Raw genomic sequence first — 19,386 nt, 5'->3', positions numbered from 1 at the left:
GGAGTGGCTGGTTTTTGTGTTAGTTGGTGTTTTTTGGTGGTGGAACTGACTGGGAAGCGCTCTGAAGGGGCGCCGCGCGTATGTCGGCGGGCGCCGGCGCAGACGGAGTCCATACTTGTATAAATTCAATAACTTGAAAATATCACAAACTTGACATTGGCTAATCATAGTAAAGCCAGATTTAAAGAAAAAAAAAAACCTTTTATTAAATTAATAATAATGGTGGTGTATGCAAATAGCGATTTCTCACGAGATTTTCTTTATTATTTTTGAAGTACCTAAACGTCATTAGACAAAGTAAATTACTCCTAGGAGTTGTTGGAGGGCATGAAAGGTTAAAAATTGAAAAAAAAAAACAACAAAACTATAATCATAAATAAATACCCATAGATTCCTTTTATCTTCCCCGTTCAGGCCAGCTGAGTAGTTTGTTAATCATTTACAAAGGATCAAAGAAAATCTTTCTTGCCAGGTATTCAAGTAATGTCTATATAGAATAAAATATGACTCGCCCATTCAAATGTCTTTCATAATATTAACTATACACAGACTGTCCATAATGTGCTTTTATCTTAAAAGTATCTACCAAATTATTTATAACTATTAGGATACTATATTTTATTATAGAAAGGACTAATGCTATTATGATGAAAGCTATTATGATAAAAGCTAATATATCATTTGTGCGTATTGATGGTTAACCGAAAACAAACCTTTTATTCGGTCTTTTATGGAATACTTTATTTACGACAAAGCGGCTTAGTAGAGTTTTATAGCAAAGGGATACAAATGGAAATTGTAATTTGGATAAGAAATTACGTGTCTTAAAAAAGGATATAACGTGGGTTAAAGATTTGTTAAAAAGCTGAACATAATATCAAAATGATTACTTATTTGTCGAGAAATACACACCAACGAGATAATGAAACACCTGTTCGTCTAGTATTTAAAATAGGATAAAAAAAATTAAAAGATGATTTTAAGTAAAGCTAGGCTAACAAAAAATATAAAAGATTAAGAAATTTATAGTTTTAATTTTTTAATTTTATAGAACCACCAACAGAATTATACGAAGAAAATACAATATTTAAGTCTTAGGGGGGTCAGCATATAATTCTATTTACAGGCGGCTTCAGCAGGCAAGACGGATAAGTTATGCGACAGAACTTAGAATTATACTTAGGTATGTAAGAGGAGGTACAAAAAAAAAAACAAAAAAAAAGATTAAGGGTAAGAAAACACACAACACATACAAATATTTTCTTTAAAAAGATACACAGCACGTAAATATATAGGTAATTATTAAAAACTGTACTAAGAAAGTATGTAAGTGTATAAGGAAAAAAGACAAAGTAAAATATCTAAAATGTAAGTGCAAAGTTATGTAACTGCCATCGCAGACTGTGGATTTTCCACGTTGTATTTCTTGCTTGTTGTGTTATTTCACCACTCCAACATGTTACTTAATTATTTCGTTTGGTGATCAATCTTGTCAATAAGTTCTCCCAGTCTTGTGATTATGTTATTACACGCTCTAGTGACTGATCCAAATATTGGTGCTGACATGAAACGCAGCCTATGTAAGCAATCATTATTATTTTTAACCCCCGAACCAAAAAGAGGGGTGTTATAAGATTGACGTGTGTATCTTTGTATATGTGTATCTGTCTGTGGCATCGTAGCTCCTAAACTAATGAACCGATTTTAATTTAGTTTTTTTGCTTGAAAGGTGGCTTGATCGAGAGTGTCTTAGCTATAATCCAAGAAAATTGGTTCAGCCGTTTGAAAGTTATCAGCTCTTTTCTAGTTACTGTAACCTTCACTTGTCGGGAGTGTTATAAATTTTTAATTTACACACATATCTTCGCATTAAAGTTGCTTATCTCACTCTTTTTTCCTGAACACAAATTCCAATAATAGTAATTAGATTAGGCTAGCTTTAGGTTTCATTGTATCATTTTTAATAAAATGAAAAGAAACAATACTTTTTTTTTTGTTTAACGTATCTCATCATGCTAATTAATTAGGTTAGGTGATTCCGGCAACTTCATCCTTCTGCCTTTGTCACTATCTATATCTTTAATTATAACCGTGCAAAAAACCACCTCAATAATAATTCTGCTCCGTTGCAAAACCAAACTAACAAACCAACTAGGTGACACACACAATTTCACATTAATATAATATTAAAAAAGTAAGTTTACATTGAAATATTGTTAGAATTGATGTTAAAACTTCACTTAATTATATTATAGCTACACCAAAGTTCTTAACGCATTTTAAAGGCTTTATTAGAGAGCTATTAATATTGAAGCTAAGCTAAAGTTCATGTCTTCTAAAAACTGTGACGTCAATGTATTTTTAAAAATTGGAATACAAGGATGAATGTATTAGCTGAGCGCAGCGAGCGTAGGTCCTGCTCTGCGGAACACGTAGACACTCCTACGGCGTAGGAGCACCATGCATGCCCCATGACTCCATACAGTTGCCTGCGATTTAATACCATATTGCTATTGTCACGCCTTACTGCCGTGGGGCTTTGGATCTACCCAGACCTTAACTGTCGGATCTGGTTTTATCATATATCAGAACTCTAAACTATAAATAAACATACCTATAAACAGGTAAGTCCTGACACACTAACTAACTCGTCAACATCCAGCCCCAACATCTTGTAAATAGAAAGCTGAAAACTTGCACAAAGGTTCCCTTTATAATGTAGACAAGGAATCAGACCGGGTTTTTAAGAAATTTCCACGGGATTGGGAATAATGAGTAATTATTATATTGTCACCGAGTGAAACCGCGGCCCGACCGCTAGTAATTATAATATTAGTTTACCGATCATAATTAACAATTATACATGCAAAGGATATAGAACAAAGGAAGCATTAATTATCACATTGAATCAGCTTGTCAGCGATAAATCATCGCGGTCCCTAATTGCGATATCATTGATACGCCATAATTTCAATTTAATTACCTACTGCTTTAATATAAGTTCAATAATTTCACAATATTTCTCTAATTAACATTTTAATGAACTGGCTGGTGGCCAAATATGAAACAATATTTTTTGTGGCATAGGTACAATAGGTACCTGCTGAGAAATTCCGTTTAAGCCAGGCAGTCAGAAACAAATCGGATGTTACATATTGTAGCCGACTTAAGCGGACAAAACGATAAAGATTACCACAGCGTTTATTCGCTAGAAATATTTCAGTTTTAAGGCTACTTCGCTACCTTCTCATTGTAATCGGTTAAAGAAAATTATTATCTATGTTCAATACCCACTTACCTATTTATTTTAGTTATTAAAACCCAGTTTGAGGTTTGGTATTATCATAAAGTATACAAATTAAATTTTTATACAGTCACAAGAGATGCACACTTTAAATAATATCTTTAGAAGAAAAGAAAATTAAAAATAACGAATATCGTTGAACGAGGCGATGCTATAGTCTAAACATAAACAATAGCTCCTCATTTACCCACAAGGCACGGTAATGGTATGTACAGTATTCCAACTTCATACAAACGGACGAAACCCGAGCTATACCTACGCACCTCGATGTCGGCAGGCGCTCGACACGCAGACAGTCGCGACTGTGCCGCAGTGACGAACGGGCGGTGTTTTGTTTTTCTAACAATAACCGCGCGATTTTTTCGTTGTATGTGAAACCCGATCAAAGAAGCCACAATTTCAGCTCAGAATGTCGGTATTTAAGGTACCGGGACTACAATAAGATTAACTCGCAAACTTTTTTGATTGTACCCAGCGATGATTTTGTGGAATATATATAAAAAATGGAGAAAATGTTCCGAACTTCATTTAAAACCAAATATATAAATTGTAAAGTAGCCACAGGTGTCTATAACCAAGTAAAAGATATTTATTCCTCTTTCTCTATCTTGCCCATGTTCCCCAAAACAATTTTTGATTAAAAGCTTTATAGGGATGGGTATTTTTAAACTTTAAAATTTAATAATTCGTAACGTTCGTTTAATTTCCTACGTCTCAGTCGAGGCGCAAATATAAACATGGTTTTTTAATTAAATCTACCAATCAAAAAACAACACGCATTTTTATTGAACATTTCCTATGCAATTCACAAAGTATTTTATTTGTTTATTATTGAACATTTCCTATGCAATTCACAAAGTATTTTATTTGTTTATATAAAAAAGTATATTTACAATCACAAAACTAGATGGAAACACAAAGTAGGCAAATGTAATTATACTACTGGAGGCGGGCAGCCCTACCGCATGTTTACGTACCGCGCAACTGTAGGTATTTATTTCAAAGAAACGGCCGAGTTAGAATACTGTATAGATAATATTACCGTGCACAAGGACCATAAAGACTAGGCATTTTCGTAAACCTCCGAGGCGTTGAGTTCGTCTACCGAAATTCGACAAACAAATGCTTGAGTTTATTTCAAAATTCCATGAAAATAATATTCTGTTGTAACGTTGCAGCCTGAGCACAATCATAGCGACTTATCTCTGTCGCGGCTTTTGCATCACTTAGTTGATGAAAAACCGGCCAAGTGCGAGTCGGAATCGCACACCGAGGGTTCCGTACTCGAGTATTTTTTTCGATATTTTGCACGATAAATCAAAAACTATGTATAAAAATGAATAAAAATCTGTTTAAGAATGTACAGGTAAAGCCCTTTCATTTCCTTCTATGGAACTACCACTTGGTATAGTTATCTTACTTTGAAAACCCCTTTTTTTAATGATGTAACCACAAATCCATGGTTTTCAGATTTATTTCTTTACTTGTGCAATAAGACCTACCTAACTGCCAAATTTCATGATTCTAGGTCAACGGGAAGTACCCTATAGGTTTTCTTGACAGACACGACGGACGGACAAAGAGACAGACAACAAAGTGATCCTATAAGAGTTCCGTTTTTCCTTTTGAGGTACGAAACCCTAAAAAGTCACAACAAAGCACAGTCGCACTGATAATGGTACCTGGGCAGCTGGGAGATTATTTGATGACTCCATCGAAATACATCGAAACACCTCTCAACACTTTTTAGTCTTTCGTTAATTTTGTATAGTGTTTCGATTTTTTGATGTCATTTTGTGTATATTTCGATAGATGACTTTTGTCAAAGGCACTCACTCGCACTTTAGTGAAAGCAAACCATCCAGGTTTTTTAGTACCTAATACTTAATATAAAAGGTCTGATTTTTTTAATTCTTTTTTGATCCACAAACTCAGAACATTTTACTGTAATATTTCCAAAGGTGAATCAACTTAAAGTTGTACGCAATAATTATTTATCTTCTACATTTTACACTTGCTGATTAGATACTCTATAATGTACTCTACATAATATATAGTACTTATACTTCAATGCTGCTTGAATCAAAACCTGTATAAACTTCATGTTGATCGTATTATACAAAGCAATTGATAACTTTAACAATAATCTTCTAGAAGCTTAAGATTATATTATCTGCAGAAAATTTTCCAATAATTTGAAATATTGAGATATTTCGAGCAAATAGGATAAATTTTAACATCCAATAAACATTTTTTTGCCTTTAGGAGCAAAAAATTACTCGAATGAATTTCGCTAGGAAGGCCTTGGCGCGTCTTTTATTAAAATAACTGCAAAGTAGGCAGTTGCCTGAGGCTGGTTAACATTATTATATATGTTATCTTTGTTAAAATGTGATGGCAAGTTTCTTCAAACTTAGCGTGCACTAAGTGTAAATATATTTTAGTTACTGTGAAGTAGAGCTACGTAGTTCTACTAGTATAAAACTTAATTTCGTTTAACTCTTTTTAACCCCCGACCCAAAAAGAGGGGTGTTATAAGTTTGACGTGCGTGTCTGTGTATTTGTGTATCTGTCTGTGGCACCGTAGCTCCTAAACTAATGAACCGATTTTAATTTAGTTTTTTTTTGTTTGAAAGGTGGCTTGATCGAGATTGTTCTTAGCTATAATCCAAGAAAATCGGTTCAGCCATTTGAAAGTTATCAGCTCTTTTCTAGTTACTGTAGCCTTCACTTGTTTGGGGTGTTATAAATTTTTAATTTACGCTTGTTTGCGAGAGCTAAGTTAAGCTGTGCTATGAAAATAAAGCAATCCTATTGATGTTTTGACCACAACCGTAGCTTAGCAACGTATCAATCTCTGGTGGAAATGCACCCCTAACTTTCGTGGAAATAGATATATTTCGTAGCTTTAACCTAGCTTACCACTTAGCTACATCGCACATCTCTGATGGAAAAGCGGCTTTATTCCTTCAAATGTATTATAGTGGAGGTCTACAATCGAATGGCACTTAGCTCGAGCAATTGAGTCGACTTCTCCGATTGGATAAATATACAATGCAATTTCAATTTGCAGGAACGTGGAAACGGCTATAGTCCGATTTAATCGAGTTAAATACTATTTAAGAGCTGAAACGTTTCTTATTAAATTACGAACAATTTAATTTCTTGTTAATTGTGTACAGTTTTAATGCAAATTTATCTTAAATTCATAATTATTCTTAGCATTTCAATGTTTTAAAGTTTAATAGAGCAAGACAAAAAATGATACGTTCCTACGAAATAATTTCTTATTTTACTCCGTCATAATAAAAACTGAATTATTTTATTTAAAATCATCATGAATCAAGGCAATGCAATACTTTAATTTTTTAGCACATCTTTTTTATAAAACATGATGTTGCCTAGGCAATGAGCCACAGTAAGGGTATCGATCTATACGCATTTGGATCAAGTACTCTATATTCAACTTCAACTAAACTTTTTGCATTCTGCCCATTTTGACTATAACCCTTTCCACGCCATTGTTCGTCGGTAACAAATTCTCTTGTATAAGGCACATCAATCACTGTCGACTGTTGTGTGATATATGTATAGGCGGAGCAAGAGAAATGGCCTCAAAGGCGTTACTTCGAATAGTTCTAACAATTCGTGAAACTCATAGATACATAGATGTTTATATTATTATTACAGCTAATAAGTTTCTTCATTATAGAGTCACGGATGTTTGCCCTAATACACATAATATTATGTATATCGATTAGGTCCCAGATTGGATCTGATTACAATCTCATCTTATTGGGCGAAGCCAAAACTTCCTGAACAGTGTTACATATCCGTAACTTCCGTATCATATTATACATGCTGGTTTTGAATTCTGTCTGTCTGCTTCGTTTTCATTGCCTATACGTTTAATCGGTTTATACGGGTACAGCGAGATAGCTTAGATCCCGAGGACGAATATAAGGCTAAGTTTTGTCTCGGAAAATCATAGTTTCCACATGATTTTAAAAGATCCCAATCCACGTGGTTTAAGTACAGAAATAGTTTGCATCTTGGAGACAGACATAATTTACTTTTAATCTCGGAAAATTAAAGAGTTCCCACTGACTTAAAAACCTATATCCGACGGATGAAGTCGCGCGCTTCATCTAGTATCATAATAATATACTTTAAATTAACTGATCCAGGCCGGCTTTGCCCGAATGGAATTTCGGAAAATCCTTTCTCGGGTGTTCCACTTTATAAGGGTAAAATCTCAAGATTCTGAACACAGCAGCTTAACAGGGCTCTCTCCGTCACTCGTTTCATACAATCGTAGTTCCAATTTCATTTGAATATTAAGCAACCAAAGTCCATGAAATTTTGCTGACATATTCTAGAAACTAATATCTGTGTCTGCGGTGATTTAGATTTTTCTAAAAATATGTAGTTTTAAAATTACAGGGGCTCAAAGATTTGTATGTAAATTTTTAAGACCGCGTAACTTTGAAACCGAATATTTTAACAAAAATCTGGAAAACCACAGACATAGATATTAGTTTCTAGAATATGTCTGCAAAATTTCATGGACTTTGGTTGCTTAGTACTCAAATGAAATTGGAACTACGATTGTATGAAACGAGTGACGGAGACAGCCCTCTTAAGCTGTACAGTACGCCATGAAAAGTTACTATCATATTAGGTACATGACGTACATTTTTGCAATTCGTGTTCGGTAATGTATAAGACAGACGACAAAAACGCATGGGAGTAGAAGAGATAGTGCTCAATAAATGTTAACCATAGCTGTTTTAAGGCTTCACTTTATACGTATGTAACCTATATACCTTTTTACATTGCATATTTATTTTATTATCATTGACTGTGTACGTTATTGACGTCAGTTTATCCTTTTGTATGCACCAAGCAAAGTGATGCAATTTATAATCTGTAATTTATTTAGTAGTTCAAACTAACGATAAGTTTCACAATTCCAAAAAAAAAAGCAAAATTGCTTGGAAAGTGTTTTTCACTCATATACATTTTTTAAAAGGTAAGTACAGAAGCAAACCTCAATTTATACCCCTACGCCACGTTTAACTTTTTGATAATAATTTGTGGTTGACAATTTGACTTGTAAATTTTAATTCGAAAGCTGCCAGTACTCTCAAACAAATTAAAGGCTTCCCGCTTCATAAGATCTTTCATCAGACTTACATTGAGTTACAAAACTCTTCTCTGTTCGTTCACAACCGTGGATTAATTCAATTGGATATGTAAACGAGGTAGCGATTAGCAAGAACATAAATGCGTGTGATTAAATTAGCACGTGCGTTCCGAATTGCGGTGACTTTATTTGACACGAAGAAGATCATTATATTATGTAATCTTGGGCGAATTTCTGAATTTAATATATCGCGGATTCATATTTGCAAATAAGAATATTGAAAGCTGAATTATCGTGAGTTGTATATTCATATTTCTAAATAATACAACAGCACAGTAGACGAAGTCACTTAAAGTTTCCTGTGCGAACTGAAGTTTTGCATAGAACTGCATCGCGCCAACTAGCTCATATCCGGTTTTGTCAGATACACGTCGACAAAACCAGACATGAGGGTAATCTTGTTATATTATCTACTAGCGGATACCTAGCGTGTGCTACTACGCTAAAAGGAATAATATCTTCGCATTATTGCCTTTCTAATGAAACGGGTTTTGGGTTAGATGGTTTCAAAGTCTATAACGTACATAGGTAGAAACATTTTTATGTGTACCTACTATCAAAACGGTTAGTAAATATATTGGAGATCAACCAATAAGGGGAATTAAATTAATTAAACTTAATTAATATTTGACATGTCAGATTTTAGATTTTATACGGATCGATCGCTGATTTTAAGGTTTAAAAATTTTAGTAGGTAAAATTACAAGACCTTAAAGTGGTTTTGCAGGGGACATTTAAAAAAAAGTCTTAACTCGCAAACTGGCTTGTCGATGTCCAGTCCAAACTTTTGGACCTAGAAATCTGAAATTTTGTAAAGAAGTACTATTTATAACGTAGATAAAAAGAAAAAGTATTATTTTTCCGAAGTTCTGATAGGGCATACAAAGGATTTTTATTTTCACCAAGTGAAGCCACGAGTGGCTGTTAGAAGATTTGTGCACAACAAAATAAGCAACATTGTTGTTAGAAATAAACTGGCGCACTCTACATTGTACAATCAACATCTCTGTGTGAACTTGCATGTTTCTTAAACCTTCCTGACACGGTCCAAAGTTTAAGTTTTATCACAAAATTTCTAAAGTTCTGTTCCAACTAACTTCTACTTTCAGTAAGTAACATAATTGAAACGCGCCTTTATCACTTTAGACATCATGCAGCGCTACAAAACTATTTAGGAAGTTACTACAAGTGTTCCCTTGTGTCTAGATGTTTTGAGTTAAACTATTTTGTTTGGTTATTTCATATGAATAACAAGTGGGACAAAGTTAAAGTTGAAAATGTAAGTTTTGTGGGACAAGAAAGTTCGGACGTTAACTTTCAATATTTTTTTTCCTATCATGAATTTTTATGTACATTTCAGTATGAGCCATCTATAAATAAACGAGTAAGAAAAGTTTTCAGGTTCCACTATCAGTTAAATAAATTTAAAAATTTCGATGACCTCTCTGGCACAGTGATGAACGTTTTGATCTTATGAATGGGAGGTACCGGTTCCGATTCCCGGCAAGGACAATTTCGGATTGGCAAGGACAATTTCGGATTTTTTATCTTTTAAAATATTTCTAGTCTGGTTTGGTGGAAGACTTCAGCCTTGGTTAGTTTCTACGTGATTGATAAATAAACAAACAAAGACACTTTTGCATCCATAATATTATTTACAGTAAAGTAGGGACAATGCTTACACTCAAAGTTTCGTTTCAAACTTAGGCAGGTATAGCTCATTAGCTCTTAATAATCAAACTATTGTTTATATTTACATATGGCATAAGCCATTGTTTGTCTTTTAGTAAGGACTTACAAACATAATTCAAAAGATAGGATTTCGTTTTGAATTTTCACGTGTTGTTTATTTTTGTCTACATTTTAGGTAAAGTATGTATGTTACTGTGACCGATAAAATTTACTCACAGAACCTAAAAGCTTAGCTCGAGTTCCCTGTAATTAAAGTTAGCGACGTTGCTCGACTCAGCTAATTTTCTCTACAATTTTGATCAACGAAGCTTGGAAATAAATTAAATTTAAAATGTGCAACATAAGCATACTGTGCATTTAATTTAACACGAGTACCTACGTATTACCTACCTAATTTATTAAAACTGTGTATCTGTTTGTTTATTGATTTGTTACTCCATACGGTCAATGAACCAATGTAGCAGAAAATCCCTAGCGGAAATCCGCGTGCGGAAGTTAACCATCCAACCGATGTGTGTACCAGTTTCATTAGAAAGGCAATAATGCGAAGATAGGTTTAGAATACTAAAACAATGCATTAGGCACAGTTTTAAGCGTAGTAGCACACGCCGGATATCCGCTAGTTCAATATAGAAACATACTAGCCGATGCCCGCGACTTCGCCCGCGTGGATTTAGGTTTTTTAAAATCCCGTGGGAACTCTTTGATTTTCCGGGATAAAAAGTAGCCTATGTGCTAATCCAGGATATTATCTATCTCCATTCCAAATTTCAGCCAAATCCGTCCAGTGGTTTTTGCGTGAAGGAGTAACAAACATACACACACACACACACACACACACACATACAAACTTTCGCCTTTATAATATTAGTGTGATTAGTATAGATAGTTTCATGTCAAGTTTATTTAAAAGACGACCCTAGATTTATGGTCTATTTCTTACTGAAGCCGAGCCAAGAGGCTGATAATAATGAGTCGCCGAGGCTTTCCGAGCTTCTCTTGTTTTTATAATAACCGCGTTTAAACATCATTATCGCCTTAATGAATTCGGGCCTCCAGCTTGCGTTTTATCTTTGATGTTACAGCGCTTTTAAGGTAGTAAAGCCTAATTTAAAGGGGTCAGGTTTTGTACGTCATACATTTTGAAGTGATATTATTATTAAGAGGGCTCTCTCCGTCACTCGTTTCATACAATCGTAGTTCCAATTTCATTTGAATATTAAGCAACCAAAGTCTATGAAATTTTGCAGACATATTCTAGAAACTAATATCTATGTCTGTGATTTTCCAGATTTCTGTTAAAATATTCGGTTTCAAAGTTACGCGGTCTTAAAAATTTTCATACAAATCTTTGAAGCCCTATAATTTTAAAACTACATATTTTTAGAAAAATCTAAAACACCACAGACACAGATATTAGTTTCAAGAATATGTCTGCAAAATTTCATGGACTTTGGTTGCTTAATATTCAAATGAAATTGGAACTACGATTGTATGAAACTAGTGACGGAGAGAGCCCTGTTAAAGGAGAGAGTAACTGACTGACAACGTATAGCAACGTAACATACGTAAGCATACCTAGCAGAGCATTATGAAAAACGCCGACACGAGTCAGTCACTTAATGATTATGGGATAATAATATAGGCGACTAATGAAAACTACTTTCAGAATCATATAGACATACCAACGTACATCTTGAACGTTTTCCTGAGTTTAGAAACTTAGCTTAGTTAGAGACTTAGCTTTATGTTTTTACTACAATGTAGACCCCCAATAAGAAAAGATTATAAGTTCCGTCTGAACGAACCATGGCTGGATGCAATAAAAGTACAGGTTGCAATTTTTACAGATTTTAGTCAGTTCGATTCCCGGGTGTGGCAAGCGAATTTTCGAAAATCTTTGAATGCGGATTTCTTTCTATTCAAAAATAAAGGATTGTTTTCTTTGAGTAAAATTTTCTATCTACAGTCTTAAGAGTACTTTCCCTTCAGGTGGCATTACAAAATTCCACCCTGTATATTTAGTAACTTGAGATACACAGCTAACAGTGCTACCTTGGGATAAGACAGCTAGAAATTTAATAAATAAAATAGGTCAACGAAAAATGCTATTTCGAAAATCTTACAACATTTTCTGAGGGAAATAGAAGAATAAAATTTAAGTTAAAAGTTAAGGGTACTTGACATCCAAGTTAGACTAGATAAAGTTATCTAATTCCCAAATGATCTAAGTAAAGCTCATAGCTACGGTCATTTTATTGTAACGTCTAAGAAAGGTCTTATCTTCTCTCATTATTTTGTTTCTACTTACTAAGGAAAATCTTCATTTTTCTTACCGCAATCTGATGGTACAATGTGATGATTAGAAAAGTAGTATTATATTCTGACAGGCTAAAGCTACTGATAATAATGCTCATGCACATAATGATGCATTTTTTCTAGGTTTTGAAGTTTTAATTTTACTATCTGCACTACCTAATGTCAAAAGTGTGCAGTAAATTCTCCTCAATTGCGTACGTCGATGTGCGTCTACGCTCGTTTTTCGTTTTGTTTTACATGAATTTGATCATTACGTAATTAAGTTAAAGATTAGTATGCTTTGTAATATTTTAGGAAAGCCGCGTCGCTGCAGTTTGACTCGGCAACAATGTGCCTTGAACATAAGTTATTAGATACTAGAATTTCTTAATCAAATAAAACATACTGGTAGATGTAATATATCCAATAAAAGCAATTCACTAACACAAACTAGCTAGATAATAATATTATAGTCTCAGTGAAATAGTAAATTTTGTTAAATCCTTAAGAGCCTGAGACATTAATGAATAGCTACAGCTTGTTAGCTTAGGAAATTAGTGTACCTAAGTAGGCCTCATTAGACGGATGGACGAAAAGGCAGAGTGACGGCAGAGTTTTAGTTACTAAGTATTTTTAAGTAATCCACTCAATAAAACTTCATTGACTGACTGTTATTTATATAAAAAACTAGCCGATTCCCGCGACTTCGCCCGCGTGGATTTAGGTTTTTTGAAATCCCGTGGGAACTCTTTGATTTTCCGGGATTAAAAGTATCCTATGTACTAATCCAGGATATTATCTATCTCCATTCCAAATTTCAGCCAAATCCGTCCAGTAGTTTTTGCGTGAAGGAGTAACAAACATACACACACACACACATACAAACTTTCGCCTTTATAATATTAGTGTGATTCAAAGGGACTTTCTGGGATATTTAGGTACCTACCATGATTTACTCATTCTTGATCCTTCACACATTGAACTACATAGTACATAGAGATGGGCTATTTCAACCAAAAATGGTACTTCATGAAGCTGTCAAAATTAGTATGACACTGAAGATCAAGTAGTCAGTAAAAACGAGTCGCAGCCCGTAAAAAGTCTAGACCCGTCTAGTAGTATCACTATCACTCTGTCAGGTCGTTGCCTTTGACGATCACTTTGTCCTCTGAGTTTAATTTACTATAGCTAACACCCTTTGATATATTTTAATGACCCATAATGACGTTATTATTTTAGGTTATTAATTATCGTTGTGGAGGTCCTAAGGTATTAGAAGTTTACCTATGTAAATGCTAGGTCTAAGCACTTAATTACACTGTACAGTGCCTAAACTAGAAATTGAATTTATTATTATTATTAAAGGTGTTAGATCAAGCAAATAACTTCAAATATATCCATCCATACTAATATTATAAATGCAAAAGTGTGTGTCTGTCTGTCTGACTATCCGTGTGTCTGCTAGCTTTTTACGGCCCAACAGTTTAATCGATTTAATGAAATTTGGTACAGAGATAGCTTACATCCCGAGAAGGACATAGGCTACTTTTTATCCCGGAAAATCAAAGAGTACCCATGGGATACTTAAAGGCCCATCCATTTAAATAATTTAGATGAAATTAGATACGGAGATAGCTTTCATACCGGAAATTTACATGGGCAAGTTTTCATCCCCGAAAATCAAATAGTTCCGGGATTTTAAAAACCTAAACCCACGCAGACGATGTTGTGGGCATCATCTATACTTAATAAATTGTTGTTTTCAATCTTCTGAATTAGGTATTTGCTCGTGACTTTACGAGACTAATATTCCAGGATAAAATTAACCTAGGTCACTTATTACAAAGTGCCAGTGGGCGACAGCCAGAAGGCTGTTTGAAGAAACGAAGATACAATTTTTACTGTTAATCTATGTTTTTTAATTTTTTGATAATATTTCATTCTTTTATTAATTTTATTTGTTTGCTAAGTCATAACCTGAGGAATTTAAATAGAAGTACCAAATAACTGGTAGTTTTTGATCGTTTTATTATACCTACGCTTATAAGAGTAGGTACTATTGTTAGAAATTATTGATTTATGCGAAGAGAATGTCTCTCGGCTTCCATATCGAATGACTTTCGCAATCTAGATGCCATTCATATTATTCATCGGATCTATTATCTTCGAGTAAGATCTTGAATATTATTATGTTTACTAACGATCTAATGAATAATGATTTTGTGATAGTATTTACTCAAAAAACACTCTGCTTTTACAATACCTACATACCTACTATAATGCCATTCATAGTAAATAAATATATCTGACAATTTACCAGAGCCTATAACCATATTACTTTTCAGACATAATTATCATCATGATCAACCCATCGCCGGGCCACTACTGAACACGGATCTCCTCTCAGAATGAGAAGGGTTTTGGCCATAATCTGCCATGATCGCCTAGTGCAGATTGGCATACTTACACACCTTTGAGAACATTATGGAGAACTCTTAAATACGCAGGTCTCCTCACGATATTTTCCTTCGCATAACTTCGAAAAGTTGGTTTTTTATATGCAGCTATAGAAGTTATGTTTACTAAAACGAATATAAGATACCCCTGTTAAACATTTTCTCTTTTCTCATGCTAAAAAAATATATATTCGAAAACCAATCGATTTACGGGCTACACGTGCTTACAAATTTTATGTAAAGAGTCGACAGAATTACAAAATAGAGTCCTGTAAAGTTTTTCAGTTTTTCATGTTTATCACGTAACTTTCACGAATAAAGATTCAATATGTGAATATATAAAATAGCAAATAACAGCTCAGAATAAATAAAATAGCAGATAACAACTGCGACAAATCCATTTCATGTTCAACAACCGAAGTTGATTCCGCAATTCCAACTCGTCACGGACAATAACTCCGTAATGCTGTGTAAATGAGTGGTAAAAATAAATGAAAGCAGATAAAAAGCATTACTGCTATAAAGCCTTCGCAATTGTACTTTATTCCCGTATTTTTTTTTTAATGTAACTGATAAGTGATAGGTATGTGGGCAATGTTGTTATATTAGTCAAGTTTTAGCGTAGTCGATTTAGTTAAACAAATTTCTATCCACTCAAAGGTTATCCATTTCTTTTATCGGACATTAAGCTTATTATATTAGAATTGCACTTTATTCCCGTATTTTAATGTGGTATTTTTTGTAACGTATAATATTATGGGTAATATTGTTAGATTTACCTATTTAAGAACTTTTAACGTACCTAGTCAATTAAGTTAAATCGCAAAACCGAACAAATCTCTATGCAGCAAGGTTTACTCCAAAGTTATCCGTTTCTATTCCCGCTTAAACTAAGCTAATAATTAACATAATTAACTTAAGTGGGCATGCCAATCCACACTTGATCAGCGTGGTGGACTATAACCTAAACCCTTCTCATTCTGGAAAGAGACTCTCACTATCCCGTAGAGGGCCGGGCGATGGGTTAATTATGGTGATGATAATACTGATGATGATTAAACTTATTATCCATACTAATATTATAAATGCGAAAGTGTGTCTGTCTGTCTGTCTGTCTGCTACCTTTTCAGGGCCCAACAGTTTAACTGATTTTGACGAAATTTGGTACAGAGTTAGCTTATATCCCGGGGATGGACATAGGCTACTTTTTATCCCGGAAAATCAAAGAGTTCCCATGGGATCTTTAAAAACCGAAATCCACGTAGACGCAGTCGCGGGCAACCTCTAGTAGAAAAATAATTATTTCAGCCTGAGGACCTCCACAGCTGGACATAAGACTTTCCCAATAAGCGTCATTCAGTAAGGTCCGGTCCAAGCCTTCGTCATCTAGTCAAATTCCGTCATCTCTATCCTACCATATGGAAAAAATACAAAGTACCTAACAGGATTTATGGACATATAAAGCGTAGTCTGCAATCAATGTTAATAATACGACAATAACTGTGTAACTGGTTTAACGAAATACATTTGTAAAGCCACAAAATTAATTAGCATTCAAGCTCTTTGTCGGTAAAATGCCAATGAAAGCATGGGCCGATCCTATTAAATGTTATTAAATACAGAATGAAATTAATGTTCGATGATCATAATGTAAGGTAATATTCAATTTATGTAATTTATTTCATACTGCTTTGAATGTCTTTTTATAAATTAAATGATATGATTTTTTGGGTTCCGTATCTCAAATGGAAAAAGTAACCCTTATAGGATCACTTCGTTATTAATATGTCTGTTTATCTGTCGTATCTGTCACAAGGGGAATCAAAACCTATAGAGTACTTCCCGTTGTTCTAGAATCATGAAATTTGGTAGGTAGTTATGTCTAATAGCACACCTAAAAAAAACCGGCCAAGTGCGAGTCAGACTCGCGCACCGAGAGTTCCGTACTCGGGTATTTTTTTCAATATTAAATCAAAATAAAATAAATAAATATTTTTTTCAATCAAAAACTATCACACTAATATTATAAAGGAGAAAGTTTGTATGTGTGTGTGTATGTGTGTGTGGGTGAGTGTGTGTGTGTGTGTGTGTATGTTTGTTACTCCTTCACGCAAAAGCTACTGGACGGATTGGGCTGAAATTTAGAATGGCCATAGATTATACACTGGATTAGCACATAGGTTACTTTTTATCCCGGAAAATCAAAGAGTTCCCACAGGAATTTTAAAAAACCTACATCCACGCGAACGAAGTCGCGGGTATCGGCAAATTCGCAATTCTTTGCCAAGAAATCACGTCATTTTGAACCACTACACTATCCATTCAATTGTAGCTCATGTCATAGATGTTACAATGTTTATGTTAAAAGCATAAATTACAACTTAGTATTAACGAAATAATTTAACCAAACCGCGTGGGTTTAATCATGTCACAGGTGAGGTTGGCATTGACATCTTTGTGTACTTGTTGAGCGTTATTTAAACAGTGATTAAGTAAATAACGATCAACAAGTATGATAATTATAGTACGCAGTTTGTGTGATTGATTAATAATGATGTGTTGACATTGTAGTGAATACCTGCTTCACTCATAGGTAAGTATATGTACATTACAATACTAAAGACAGTACAATGATAACGTACCACATATCCTCACAATTATATAATTATAACAAGGTAAATTAATAATTTATAACTCCCCTGACAAGTGAAGGTTACAGTAACTAGAAAAGAGCTGATAACTTTCAAACGGCTGAACCGATTTTCTTTGATTATAGCTAAGAATACTCTCGATCAAGCCACCTTTCTAATAAAAAAAACTAAATTAAAATCGGTTCATTAGTTTAAAAGCTACGATGCCACAGACAGACACACAGATACACACGTCAAACTTATAACACCCCTCTTTTTGAGTCGGGGGTTAGTAAAAGGAACGCATGATGGCAGTGCCATGCGACAGTAACAATTCCATTGCGACTTCTAGAAGTTGTGAACAAAGAATGGTCACATTCGCGCGCCTTTGCAGCATTTGAAGTGCTTCATACAGTTTTTTTTTGTATTATACTAGTGACCGCCCGTGGCTTCCTTCAGCAAAAAATGAATCCTCATTATTTATTCCCTATTTTAGAATTTCAAAATCCGGATTGTATAGGATGTTAAAATATCAGTAGAACATAATAATACAGCAGTATAAATTTTGTTTGTATAGCTGGTAATATTCCATTTAGGTACTCTACTATTAGGCAAAATATAAAGAAAAGGTTCACATAATTGTGCTATAATCTCGCCATTTACGAAGATTTAGTTTCATAATGTTATTTTACTTGAGAAACCAGCTGAGCGGCAGTTTTCTTTCTATTCCATAAATGCCTCCTATTTACCCGGACGAGAAAATGACTCCATTTGATCCAGAACGTAAAATTACTCTATGTTCGGCCGTTTCTTCTTAGCGTTCGTTCGACGATATCTGTAATAGAAATCTATTCTGTCTTCAGTCGGTATTTTGGAGATGGGATTGTGAGACCAAATTGAAAACTACGGGAAAGAGGAAAACGGTGGTCAAAAAGAATCAATAGTCGGGGTTGCGTGGAAACAAAATATTTACTGAAAAAATCAGTCTTTCCCTTTTCAGATCACATTTTCATCCAAACGAGACTGCATTCACGAGCAAAAACAAACAAAAATTATATAGTATTTTTCTTCAGAGTGCAGGTAAAACATTAAAATAAAAATTATAAATAGGATTTACATCGATAATTATGTCATTTTCCGTTCAAAAGAACTTCATTGTAAGCAAGACTGAAATTGGTAAAAGAAATTTAAAGTTTCTAGGTTTCTATTTATTGTTTCCTTGCGTTTAGTAAAATGGAAAACGCAACTTTTATAAAGAGTAAAATAACAAGGTCTCTTAGGCTCTATACACACTGCTTTCATACCGAATCAAAGAAAGTTCTGATCAAAAAAACTTGGCAATATATTGCACTGTATCGCACGTTTCGACAGAGGTTGTTTGTGTATTCTTGAGAGTAGCATTAGTATTGGACACAGTGCACCGTTTATATGAGCACCAATGTTCTGAATCGAAGATATTCTTCTAAAAGCTAAATTCGAATCTATTAGCGATTTCTCATACAAATATATACCACGGCTTCTCCGAATTGAGAACTCTCGGATTCGGGTGAGATGCAGTGCGTAAGGAGCCTAAAACATTTTCCTTGTCTCTTTCCCCACGGGCACTAAAGATATATTTTTTGTCAGGAATTGTAATCGCAACTAACTCTACCGCTGCCCAGCCACTATGAACTTAAGATAAGACAAAATTGCGGAAAAGAAATTTCACATCTCCTAAGGGTCAGCCTGGGGAGAGATATTAATATATCTCGGGTAAGGACATTAATTTATCAATGTGATAGCGGACTGCAGACGGGGTGG

Source organism: Maniola jurtina, chromosome 18, assembly GCF_905333055.1.
Source record: "Maniola jurtina chromosome 18, ilManJurt1.1, whole genome shotgun sequence".
NCBI classification, from domain to species: domain Eukaryota; kingdom Metazoa; phylum Arthropoda; class Insecta; order Lepidoptera; family Nymphalidae; genus Maniola; species Maniola jurtina.
This window is presented reverse-complemented; position numbering follows the sequence as displayed.